The sequence below is a fragment of the Panthera onca genome, chromosome D3, assembly GCF_046562875.1.
Source record: "Panthera onca isolate mPanOnc1 chromosome D3, mPanOnc1 haplotype 2, whole genome shotgun sequence".
In the NCBI taxonomy this organism is placed as follows: Eukaryota; Metazoa; Chordata; class Mammalia; order Carnivora; family Felidae; genus Panthera; species Panthera onca.
In genome coordinates, this window is record NC_138350.1 from 46,141,337 (window position 1) to 46,154,744 (window position 13,408).

The window sequence follows — 13,408 nt, forward strand, 5'->3', positions numbered from 1 at the left end:
ACTGTCTATCCCTTTGATAGTCTTCCATGCTAGTCGAAGTGACCACGAGGTACACTGAGAGAATGGTCACATGGACAGCTCGTGACTTCCACTGAGAATCAATCCTCTCCTCATGGTAGTAGGAAACTAAAAGTTATGATGCACACATCAGAGTACCGAGAAAGCACACGGCTGATGACTTGGTAGGGAATGCATGTAGCACACAAGTCGTTACACCCCGAGGGGGAGTGCAACAAACGCCAGCATCTCGCTGCTTTTAACAACTAAGTTCGCTGCAGCATTGGAGAGCCGGCGGCCACACGGTAGCCGAGCCGGGGGTGGGAGCCCAGCATCGCCAGGACTCAGTCCTCGGAGACGCGCGCGCGAGGCCCGCGCACCCCCCACCAGGGGAGGACAGATCTTCCCCGCGCACCAGGCAGGGGGGAACGCGCTCGCACAGGAACCGGGCACGGAAACTGACCTACGCGGTCACCCGGGCTCCCAGAGCTCCCGGGGTGGGGGCCACGACCGCAGGCTTCCCCACGTCGATGAAGCGGCCGTCACCGACTCTGGCTGGCACTACCGGAGGACTCGCGGCCCCGCGGAAGGACTGTCTCCCGAGTCCCGGAGCCCGGAACGGGGCGAAACGCGAGACAGTCAAACGCCACTCTGCGAGGTGACGCCGCCCCTCCCCGCCGCCCGCGTCAGGAGCGCGCGCGCGCGCCCGGTTTATTTGCGCGGGGCCCGTGCAGCACGTGACCGGCGCGCAGGCCTCTAAGCGTGCGGGTAGCACGCCGAGGCCCCGCCCCCGCAGGCCCCGGGCCCAGGCTTTGCCAAGGGCTGCCGGGAGTTGCAGAGGCTCGTGCTTTTCTCCCCAAACCCCTGACTCAGAAGAAAGGGTGGGCCTGATACTTACGAGCTGTGGCGGGGAGAGAAATGGCCCCCTCCCCGGCCGAAGCGAATATAAATACTGGGTTCAGGCTCTGGAAATTTGTCAGTAAACAAATACATCACACAGCTGCCCACGTTTTTTCTTTCCTTGACTTTACCCGAGGGAACTTAATTGGCTTTGTGAATTGGCTACACCTCTTTTTCTTTTCACGTGTCAAAGGATGGGCTTAAAATGCCATACAGGTCTAACTGTTACAAGATAAATACCAGCGAAGGATGCTTAAAGAGATGAGGATTTACAAAGTTTCCCTCATCTCCTCCCCCGCCCCCCGCCCCCGCATCAAAAAATCTTTCATGAAGAGTCAACCTCTTCAGACTCCATTCTAACAGGTCTAGCCAGAAGCCTTAATTACGCCGTCTTCAACTTCAAACTCTAGTATAATTACAACTTTTAAAAAATTATGCTTAACCAAAACAAAGGGAATTATGAGCATGTGAAAAATCTTCCAACTTTTTTGTATTTTCCAATATATTTTACGAACCTTTTTGTAATGAAAAATTAGTAAGTAGGTATTATTTTTTAAGGGGCTGTAGTTTTCTTGTCAATTCCATTTTGAAAACATGTATTGAGAACCTATTATAGGCCGGTTGGTCATTGCGCTACATGTGATTCATCTTTTGGCAGATTTCTTAGAATGTTTTTAGAGAACACCAGTAGCCTTGCTTGTATTTCCCAGGCTAGTATCATCCCTTATTAACAAAAAAGGCACTTGAGTAGCACAATACTTCAACTGCAAAATGTGTGGTAACTGAGGCAGTCATATTTTCCTCACAAAGAACATCAGGATTTATTTTCTAAGGATACTGAATTATCTTCCCAGCCAAAATAAAAATTGACCATTGAAATAATTTTCCACAAAATTATATGAAAAGCTGCATTCTCGCTATGATATTTAAATGCCTAAATTTACTACTCTCGTTTTTTTTTTTTTTCCAATTCACTGTACTCTCTTGAGTTAGTAAATGAAAACAGATCCTAGCCAAATAGGAGGATGAAGGTAATAGAAGGTAATCATCATGTTTACTAATAAAAGAAGTTCCAATCTTGGTAAGATCACTAATTTTTCTGTATATTTACAGGAGTCTCTTTGGTATTTATATAAAGAATCTTTAGGAAAAGGTATCTCTTTGGCATTTTTATTGCCGACTAGTAAGATGAAAACACAACAAAGATGTTAACAATTCTTACTGTAGAACACTGCTGTCCAATGGAATTTTCTGCATGGAAATGTTGAAAATGATGGAAATGTTCTATAATTCTATCTTGTCCAATATAGTAGTCACATGCGCCTGCTGAACTCTTGAAATTTAGCTAGTGTGACGAAAGATCTGAATTTTAAATTTTATTAAATTTTAATTAATTTTAAGTCACATGTGGCTAGCCACTACCATACTGGTGAGTGCTGTTCTAGAACAACAAAGAAATCACTAAATTTCCCCAACCATGGTAGTCTCTTTCTTGAGAAAACGTTTGGCAGATACAGAACCTCTGGAAGCAATAATTTCTCCAAACTCTTTTCTGAGCTTTTGAGAAAGTAGGTATTTTAATTTTACAGACAGCGCACATTAAAGTGACTGTATCATGCTTAGCTACAACGCATGCAAACAGAAATAGAACTGGAAGCTCTAGATGTATGGCAGGGGCTTTGGGAGTAAGTAAGCCTTTGCCCTGCCATTCCCATGCCTGCCTGACCCAAATGAAAAATTTTTAAAAAAAGAAAAGGTAGCTATTGTTTAGGCCATGATATGCTTCAGAATTGCCCACTGCCTGGTTCACACGAGATCTACCTGGTACTCTCTCGTTTGCTTGATTCAATAAACTTAAGAGCCCACGGCTTTCTACCCCTGTTCTCCTCCCCACATCCCAACTATTCCCTCCAGACTACAGTACCTGACGTTTGTATCCCTGCAGTTTTGTCTTAAGCCTGAAACACCCCAGAATGCACTTGGTGCATTCCATGTTTTAAAAACACTCTCCTGGTGCTGGTGTGACTTTGAAGTGCTGCAGGAGCACACTAAAGGCTTGTTAAATCTTATTAAAAGGAGGATTTTATAGACCGAGGCTTTGGGGAGGACTTTGGGTAATTACTGCCTGGAATGCTGAAAAAGTAGGTCAGATGTCATCAGGCAAATCCAGATCAATTGTTGAGTTGGGGGAAATTAACCATCCTCTACACCTACATATTAAGTACTTTGTAGTTATTATGAACTCCAGACCATAAATGCTATGAGGTCATTGGAGGTTTTTCTCTCTTTGTGATTTGTACCATTACAGTTTATTTAACAGCTAAAATAAGGGGGGTGGTATATTTTCAGATATTAAATTACTTTCATCTAAGACTTCATTCCGCACTTGACCTTCTGTTCCTAGGGGTGACAGGTTACAGATGGCTATGTAACTCAAGTTCCACAAATGATTGATTTTGCTGGGTCTCCACACAAGAAGCTTAGAAAGGTCCCCTATACCTATAGTTTCTTGGTTGCAAGCAATGATCCCTGACCCTGGCTACCTGAAACAAATAGGGAATGTACTAGAGTATCAAAGAAAGCTGAAAATCTGGCCTGGCAAGGGCAGGACTGGGGCACTTGCAGGGATTACAGCAGGAGGAGCTAGTCTATAGCTTTTCCAGGAAATAAGAGTAAGTTCTGATTATTTTTGTTTTCCTACCCTATCTTCAGAAGAGGGAAATTTAAGAAAGAGAGGGAGAGATGGACTTTGGGCTCCTTGGCTGACAATCTCACGAGATTACCTTCCATAGGAGAAGTAGCTCCTCACCTACACACACACACACACACACACACACACACACACACAGAGAGAGAGAGAGAGAGAGAGAGAGAGAGAGAAAGAGGGAGGGAGAGAGTGTCCTGGTGCAGTGCTATAACCAGAAGAAGAGCCAATGGTTAATGGGCAGCCACCATCACAGAAAAACCCTTTATAGCCTCTTTTTTTTTTTTTTTTTTTTTTTTTTTTTTTTTTTTTTAATCAAGCCCTTCTCTTTTATAGCTTGTGACAGAAGCTCCTTGGGCAATATTTCCAGCTGCACCTTTAGCCCTTAGCTCTATTCATCATGAGTAAACCCTGTTTTTCCATCCAGTGTACCTGACAATTAAATACTACCCCTTCTTAGAAGTCACAGAGTTTGGGGACACCTGGATGGCTCAGTCAGTTAAGTGTCCAACTTTGGGTCAGGTCATGATTTTGCAGTTCATGAGTTTGAGTTCTGCTTTGGGCTCTGTACCGACAGCTCAGAGCCTGAAGCCTGCTTTGGATTTTGTGTCTCCCTCTCTCTCAAAAATAAAAAAACATTAAAAAAAAAAAAAAAAAAGAGGAGCGGCCAGGTGGCTTGGTTGGTTAAGCATCCCACTTTGGCTCAGGTCATGATCTCACAGTCCATGAGTTCAAGCCCCACATCAGGCTCTGTGCTGATAGCTCAGAACCTGGAACCTGTTTCAGATTCTGTGTCTCCCTCTCTCTGCCCTTCCTTCGCTCATGCTCTCTCTCTGTCTCAAAAATAAATAAAAACATTAAAATGAAATAAATAAATAATTAAAAAAAAAAAGTCACAGAGTCTGCCCCACCCAAAGTCCTGTTTTGAGAACTTGCTTATGCAACCTACTATCCTTGGCTCAGCAGAAGGTGCAAGGTCAGGGGCTAACTGAATGGTACCTTTCTATTAGGTTTAACAAAGATCTGGTAGATCCTCTCTGCCCAGCAGAAAAGGTCTTTACTGAGTAGCATTAAACTATCTAGATTCCCTCTGGGAGTATTTGACCATGAAAGTATACAAGTACATTCTTTAGCCAGGGTACATGCATAAAGGCATAGAGGTAAGTGAAGGCAGAGAATAAACAGAAACCATAGGATGGCAAGAAGGAGAGTAGAAAAAGGTGATCAGAAATAGAAGCAAAAGTGGAGAGAGAATCATAGAGACCCCAGAGTGCGGGAACACTAGAGTAGGGAGAGGCTCCTTGCTTGAGAGGGCGCCACCTGCTGGCACCGTTGTATCTTCAACAACCTTTCAGAGCAGCAGAGGTACTTTTGCTTTCAACAAATCCTGCTCTTTACCGGATGAAACCTGAGTGCCGCTCTATTCCTTGAACCCAGAAAGAGCCTAATATATCGCTCCTACCCCCTTCCATGCATTCAGCTCTCTTGTTCTTCATCTCTAGCAAACAGCCCTGTCAATATCGCCTTTTCTTTTCAAGAGCCACCTCTTCCTTCAGGGTCTCTACTCCTCCTTGCTCTTCTGAGCCTCCTAAAACACATCTATCTCTTAGGGCACCGGGGTTAAGTGTACGACTTCAGCTGAGGTTGTGATTTCAGAGTCCTTGAGTTCAAGCCCCGCATCAGGCTCTGTGCTGACAGCTTAGAGCCTGGAGCCTCCTTTGGATTCTGTGTCTCCCTTTCTCTCTGACCCTCTCTTGCTCATGCTCTGCCTCTTCCTCTCATAGAAATAAACGTTAACACACACACACACACACATCTCTCTTCCAGATCCTCACTAACCTCCACTATCTGTTCTGAGTCACCTTTCGATACCTGATACAGCCAGGTCCAAGGCCCTACTCTCGATGAGTTGCCATAGCATGAAATACAGTTCATTTACTGAAATCACGAAGATCTCAGCACGGGGATTTGACGGGCCAACCTTTGGGCCTGAATTGTAAGTGTAGATCAAATCACAGACTCCTGGATCGTAGATTTGGAAGAGCCATCAGAAATCAGCTAGTCTAACCACAAACCTAAGCCACGTTGTCCTCAACCACATTCTAAAGAAGTATTTCCCCCAGCCTCAGGCTGGGGAATTCATGAACGGGCAGATCACTGTTTCACAGTGCAGCTCAATTCCCCTCCCCCCCCCCCTTCCATATTACTGTTCGAAGTTCCTCCTGCTGAGGCAAATGCTGGCTCCACACAGCCCTCACCTGTTGGTCCTCAAGATAAAGCCGAACCTTTTAATTCCCTTTTCCCAAGCCATTCTTCTAAAAAGCTTAAAAATACGTGGGGATCAAAGAAGATGACAGGTAGGGTAGTTTTTTCTGAACTTTAAAATACACTAGAGACGTACAGTATTATTCTCTCCACTACTGTAAACACTTTTCACTCTTCTTCATACCCAAAGAAGGAAGATTCCTAGACTTCGCAGTGCAGCTTGAGGGGGAGCAGACCATAGCACCCAGAATGTGCCACTTTGGCATGTGGATATTTTCAAGTTGAAGACAATGGGGATCCAGAAGATTCAAGAAGAGATTTTTACTTCCCTCTTTAAAAAAATTTTTTTTTAATATTTATTTGAGAGAGAGAGAGAGAGAGTGTGTGTGAGTGGGGTAGGGAAGAGACAGAGGGAGACACAGAATCAGAAGCAGGCTCTGAGTTGTCAGCACAGAGCCTGACGCAGGGCTTGAACTCACAAACTGTGAGATCATGACCTGAGCCAAAGTCAGACGCTAACCAAATGAGTCCCCCAGGTGCCCCTACTTCCCTCTTAACTGCCTAAAATAATTTAGGTCAGGAGCATGTACCGGGAAAGAGAGCTGTTACTACAGAGAACGTTTTATATCAGAAAAGACTTATCTGCATGGCATGGAAAACATTTGTTTACCAAACATTTACCCTTTCCATCTTATGAACTCTCTTCCTCCCCTTTGAAGCCCCAGACCCCTACCCACTTCTCCTTGGCTCAGGATGCTAGATAAGCCTCAATCACCTGACTGCAGGGGAGTCTCGTATTTTTATGGGGCTCCAGTAAGTACAGAATTTGTTTTTCTCCTATTAATCTGTTTTATGTCAACTGAATTATTAGACCAGGCAGAGAACCTAGAAGGGAAGAAGGGAAAAGCTTTCCACCCCTACAAGCTCAAACCACTCCCCCTACCCCCACCCCAACATGCTGGCTGTTGCAAGTTCTTCTTGAGGAAAATGCTGTCTCCACACTGCCCTCACCTGTTAGGATTAATGATCCTTTCACATTTAAAGACAACTAGCATGAGCTGCCTTGATTTTTTCTAGGCTTACATTCCCAGATGCTCCAGCCCGTCCTCGTGTTCCAACTGATCATGGCATTGTGATACAGTTTGTACTTTGCTCTCTTAAAATTTAGTGCCTAGAATTAAGCAAATCACATCTGTTTCTAGGAAGCTAAAGAGTATCTTATCTTAACTAATAGTTAAGTCCTATTAGATCAACTTTGCCAAACCTAAGGCCTTTTTCCCATCCCTAAGTCTCCCTGACCTCTCTACTGCCCTCTGGTGGTAGCTAGTTTTTTCTCAACTAAGAATTGGAGAGAAAAGAGATTGGAGAAAGGGGCAAAGAAGAACGGCAAAAATGTGATACATTTATATTCAAATTCTTGGCCTCCTGAAGTTTACAATATAATGTTGGAGGCAAAGTATACAATGGAAATCCAACAAAAAAGACAAGCCACAGTAACACCCCCAAGGATTTGGGAAGACCAGATCAGTGAGGACTAGAATAGAGAAGACATTTAGAAGTGGTGGCATTGACACTCAGCCTCAACTTTAGAAACCCCAAGAAGCGGGAAATGAGTGCCTCCCACATAGTAAATCTGAAAGATGCAGCAAGAAACAAAACGTGGGAGTTTCTTCTGGGCAAGAGCTTACTCTAGAAGCCGACTTACGAATCACCCTCAAATATCTGTGATAGGATTACCAGTGGAAAGAAGATTGGGATAATGACATGTAAAGACTTACCAGAGCACAGAATGTGTCATTCATTGTGGATTAACTCGTTTATTCATTAGTCAGTAGATACACATTAACTTCATAAATGACATGATTTTGTGAGGGAGTACATGCTCTCCATTAGGACAGAAAAGATGCCTTTGACAATAGCCTGCCTTCAGGAATTTAACAACCTACTAATGCAGATGAGACAATATAAGACTTGTAAGCAGGTGTACCACATACGAGAATGAGGAGTCATAAGAAAAGTTTAGATAAAGGACAAAGAAGAGGAAAGTTTTGTTTTCCAGCTGGGGCTATTAGTGAATGCTTTACAAAGAAGATGGCTTTTGAAGTCAAGTCATTAAGAGGGACAGGATTTGAAGCTGTGGAAATAGTTGGGGAAAGGGCACGTTAAAGCTGACGAAACCGTCTGAGCAAAGCCAGGGGGTGGCATACAAGATAGCATAGGGCCTCACACGGAGTAGGCCATGCTGCAAGTGGGTGAGGCTAAAACGTGGAGAATTCTCAGCTCTGCCTACCAGTCTCCTCTCCTCCTCTGGACGCTCTGAGCTGGAGCTGGGGGGGCAGAGTGGGGAAGGAGACTTTGAGATACTCAAAGGTAGGTGACAGGTAAATGGTCGAAAGCTTGGAGGTGAGGCCTGGACTAAAGATATCAACCTGCCAGTGTCTGTGCAGAGGCAACTTGAAGCCACGAGGCTTGCAGGGGAACACCTAGGGAGCAAGAAGAACAGAGTGGAATAAAAGGGGCAAGGGCTAAGCTTTGTCTCCTGCCCTACCTCACATCCCTTATCCCACCCGTGCCCCTGCGCTCTCAATAGATGACTTCACCTCCGACTCTACCAAGGAAACAAAAGCCCCCTGGAATTCTTAACCTCCGGACCAACAAGCTTACCTGCACCCACACTCTTCCTTAAGTTTCCTTTCTGTTAACGTGTCAAGGCCAAGGGCCTGCACCTGTGTTCGTGGCCCCTCCTTCTCCCCTCCTCAGCACCCTCATCCCATCAACTCCCTTTCTCCTGGATCTTCAAGTGCTCTCACAGTGTGCCTGCCGCACAGGGCGTCTCTAACCTGTGCCATCCTTTGCAAACCTACCTGCCAGAGAGTAGTATCCTTTCTCTCTCTCCTCCTTCACAGTTAAAATTAAACTCCTTGACAGCGTGGTCTATAAGGACTCCCTCCATTTCCTCTCTCTCTCTACTCTCTGCACTGCCACTTCTGTTCCCGCTACTCCACTCAACAGGCTCCCACTGAAGACCCCGAAGTCCTCCTGGCTGCAAAACCCAATGGACTTGGGTTACTTGATCTTTGGCAGCATCTGACGCCAGTGGCCCTTTCCCACCTCCTGGGAACGCTCTCTTCCCTTAGTTTCCCTGAGCTCCTCATCCTTGCCCCTTTCCTTAAATGTTACAAGTTCTGCCCTAAATGCTACCTCTCTTCGTACCCTTCCTGGGTTAGGTCATGTGTTCCCTCTGGATGCTCATGTCTCAAACCTATAACTGGGTCCCAACATTACACCTGAACTTCTGACTCACACACCAATTCATCAAACTCAGCATAACTAAAAGGGCAATTTGTCCTTCCCCGCCCCCCTACCCTCCAGGCTGCTCCCCTCCTTATATTCATTCTCTTTCTCAAGTGGCAAACGTTTTTGTCTCTCTCCCTCCATTTTCCCCAAACTACCTTTTCCTCTCTCCACCCCCCATACCCAACCCTAATCCATTTTGTAGTCAAAGTATGTTTCCAAATTTTAAATCTGATCAAATAATGCTCTTAGAATTCTACTCTTTTAATTGCTTTGGGATGTAGTCCAAACTCCTTAGCACCACAAAGCCCCGCAACATCCTGATTCATGTCTCATTATCACCGTAGCGTTTTACACTTCAGCAATCATGAACAACTTTCAGTTCCCTGTATTGACACAGTCTCTGATGCTTTCAAACCTTTGCCCATGTTTTCTTGTGCCTTGAACTCTCCTCCCCAGCTTCCTCCTCCTGCTGAGGCTTATGTTTCACACAATCTGAGTTTAGAAATCACTTCTAACTCCCTTTGCTGACTCGTTATGACTGGATTATGTGCCCCTCTTATAGGCTTTCTGATTTACTGTGTACTTACACCCATGACATTTATTACACTGTTCTACAAAGGCCTCTTTATTTATCTATGTCTTTCATCAAATTAGAAGTATGCTAAAGGCAGGGAGTGTCTTGTTTACTAGTTTCCTCCCTTTATCTAACACAGTGGCTAGCACACATTAGGAAATCAATAGATACTTGTTGAATCAATGAATGAACTGGGACTTTATGTCTAAGATATTCTATCCAAGGTGGGAGGCAGTGTAATGAAATGGAATGTACACAAAATTAAGCATCAGAAAATCAGGATTGAATCCCAGTCCTCTGCCACTTAACCAGGTGTCTACATGAACAATTCACATAACTTCTCTGAACAGAGAGCCGACCAGAGGCAGGGCACTGTACTAGCTGCCGGCAATGCAAGGATAAAGAAAAACATAGTAACTGCCAAGTCCCAAACTGCCAAGAAAGCCAAGCCCCAAACAGTGTATGGTAGGAGGGAGGGGGAAGGAAAGAGCATTCCAAGTAGAGGGGCTAACAGGTGATAGGACAGCAGAAAAGCAATCATGTGCCTCATTGTGGGAAGTGACAGTGGTCCAGTAAGGCTACATCTAAGGTGCAGGCCAGACAGCTGGAGAGTTGGGATGAGGAGAGGAGACTGGAGAAATCCATGGGAATTACATCATGAAGGGTCCTTTACAATGTGTCATAGAGTTTGCGATTCATCCTCAAAACCATGGAGTTAAAACCTAATCGTTTCAACACTGGATGTCTATCACAAAGAGAAAAGTCTGGTGGCAACACGGAGAAAGGGTTGAAAGGCAGTGATGTGTGAGGCAAGAATACCAGTCACAAGACTGTTGCTGTAGTCCAGTCAAGAGATCACAGTGGCCTGAACTTTGGCAAGAACTGTGAGGATGGAGAAAAGAAGAAGTTAACTGTTGGAAGATTCAGGTGACAGAACAGAAAGAGCATGGTGATCGACTGCACAAGGAAGAGTAAAGATGGCACATTTCTGGTGCAGACAGTTGGCCTACAGGGCGTCCTCACTGACACAGGTGATACAGAAGATGGGAAGGCTTTGGGACAGAGGACTGACACGACCCAAGTGATGCTTTAAGGGAAGGGTCCTGTCAGCAGGGAGGAGGATGGGTAGAAGGGTTTGGAGTCAGGAAGATGAGCTGAGAGGTGCCTGCCATAGTGTGAAGTGAGATGAGAGAGCCTGAACTAAGATAAGCAGTGACAGTAGAAGGAGACAGGGCATCACAGTAGGCAGGGCTTGGCAATTACAGTGCACAGCCCTGCAGCACCTCACCCCCAGCAGAGTAGAGAAGGGCATGGAAAGGACTGAGGTCAAGAACGCACAGTCCAGAGCAATCAGTCAGGGATTTGGAGCCAAGGAAAGAATGAAAACAGGTGGGTAGAGTGGTATAAACTGCATGAGGGGGACTGATCTGTCTCTGAAAACCAAGCAGAATTGAGCCTTCATTCAGTAGGAAAAGAGAACACTTTAAAATATTCCAGGGCATGTGGGTGGCTCAGTCAGTTGAGTGTCTGACTCTTGATTTTGGCTCAGGTCATGATCCCAGGGTTGTGGGATTGGGCCCCATGTGGGGCTCCACAGTGAGCATGGAGTCTGCTTAACATTCTCTCTTTCCCTCTGCCCCCTCCCCTGCTTGAACAGATACACTCTATCTAAAGATAAAAAAAGAAAATAACTTTAAATTCTTGAACAAAGCAGCATTTAAGGAATAACACCAGATCTAGAATGCGGAAAGGTGGAAACAGGACTTGAGTGAGGACAGAAAAGATAGAGGCAGCAAGGAGACTGCAGTGATCATTTAAATAAAATATAACCCTCCGAGAAAGTGGTTATGACTTAGGAAGGACTTAAGATATTTGACTCCTTTACCGTGAGGTGTAAAGGAGAGGAAGCAACTGACATACAGCCATGGCACATAACACGTTTTGTTTATGTGTTTACCCCCATCAGACTCTGGGCTTCCTGAAATCAGAAAGCATGTCTTACTTATCTTTGTATCTTTATATAGTGCATTTTATGGCTCAAGATCCAGGCTTGCAAATATTCCAAAATGACCAACTCAATGAATAAATAATTGGAATGGCAGGGTACAGTAGTCCCCCTTGTCTGTGGATGCCTGAAACTACAGACAGTACCCAACCCTGTATGTATTACGTTTTTTCCAGTACATACATACCTATGATAAAGTTAATTTGTAAATTAGGCACACTAGGAGATGAACAACAATAACTAATAATAAAATAATTATACTATATAGAAGTTATATGAACGTGGCCTCTCAAAATACCTTACTGTGCTGTACTCACCCTTCTTCTTGTGATGATGTAAGAAGACAAAATCGCTGCGTGATGAGGTAAAGTGAGGTGACTGATGCAGGCACTGTGACATAGCGCTAGGCCACAGAAGTATTGACCTTCTGATGATATGTCAGAAGGAGGACCATCTGCTGACCGCAGGTAACTGAAACCTTGGAGTAAAGCTGCGGACTAAGGGGAGACTACTGTATACATGAAAACAAGATCGTTCGGGGAAGGTTTTGAGTTTGGCTGTGAAATTTTGAGTTTAAGATGACACTTGGGGGCCTGGGTGGCTCAGTCGACTTCGGCTCAGGTCATGATCTTGCGGTCCGTGAGTTCGAGCCCCATGTCAGGCTCTGTGCTGAGAGCTCAGAGCCTGGAGCCTGCTTTGGATTCTGTCTCCCTCTCTCTCTGCCCCTCTCCTGCTCATGCTCTGTCTCTCTCTCAAAAATAAACATTAAAAAAAGGTTAAGATGACATCTAAAATATCCAATTACACGAATTATAAATAATATAAATGCCTTACAGGTACTTAAAGAGGAAGTGCTCAGAAGCTCAACAGAGAGAACAAACCTGAAGGGAGGCACATTAGGGAGTCATCAGTGTTAATTGTTCCCCTCGGCCCCCTACAACCATCTGACATCTGAAACAAATAACCACTGAAACCTCAGGGGCTTCATATTATAGTGCAATGTGGTCACGATAGAGCCCTGCTCTGAGCACTCATTCAGAGATCCACGTTTCTTCTATTGTGAACATCACCACCGTCAATGCACAGACTCCAGAGTCACTGAAAGCAAAAAGGGGCATAGAGGATGGTACGGGAGGTTTTATGGATGGGGCCGACAGTGGTCTGCCCACCTGTTTTTTGTTCTCTCCTCGGCTCCAAACCCCAAATTATGTTTTATTTATTTTTATTTTTAATGTTTATTTCTGAGAGAGAGTCAGAATGCAAGCGGGGGAGGGGCAGAGAGAGGGGGAGACACAGAATCTGAAGCAGGCTCCAGACTAAGTTCTCGGCACAGAGCCTGACATGGGGCTCGAACCCATGAACCGCGAGATCATGACCTGAGCTGAAGTCGGACTTTTAACTGACTGAGCCACCAAGATGCCCCCTACCAAATTCTTTTTTAAATGTTGATTTATTTTTATTATTTTAAAAAAATTTTTTTTAACATTTTATTTATTTTTGAGACAGGGAGAGACAGAGCATGAATAGGGGAGGGGCAGAGAGAGAGGGAGACACAGAATCTGAAACAGGCTCCAGGCTCTGAGCTGTCAGCACAGAGCCCGACGCGGGGCTCGAACCCACGGACCGTGAGATCATGACCTGAGCCGAAGTCGGATGCTTAACCGAC

At 45.0% G+C, this 13,408-nt stretch overlaps 1 protein-coding gene across 3 annotated transcripts in view; it reads right to left on the reverse strand.

The window, feature by feature from the left end:
- The window catches only part of OSBPL1A (oxysterol binding protein like 1A), a 265,761-nt gene that overhangs the window by 241,785 nt on the left and 10,568 nt on the right, over window positions 1-13,408 (reverse strand). The window contains exon 1 of one of the 3 annotated variants that reach the window (XM_078435368.2): window positions 461-683. The exons of 1 other annotated variant lie outside the window; for it this stretch is intronic. The gene's annotated coding sequence lies outside the window, so the exon portion shown is untranslated. Of the gene's footprint in view, window positions 1-460; window positions 684-13,408 lie in introns of those variants that run through there. One more of the 3 variants, XM_078435370.2, reaches the window with a different exon arrangement.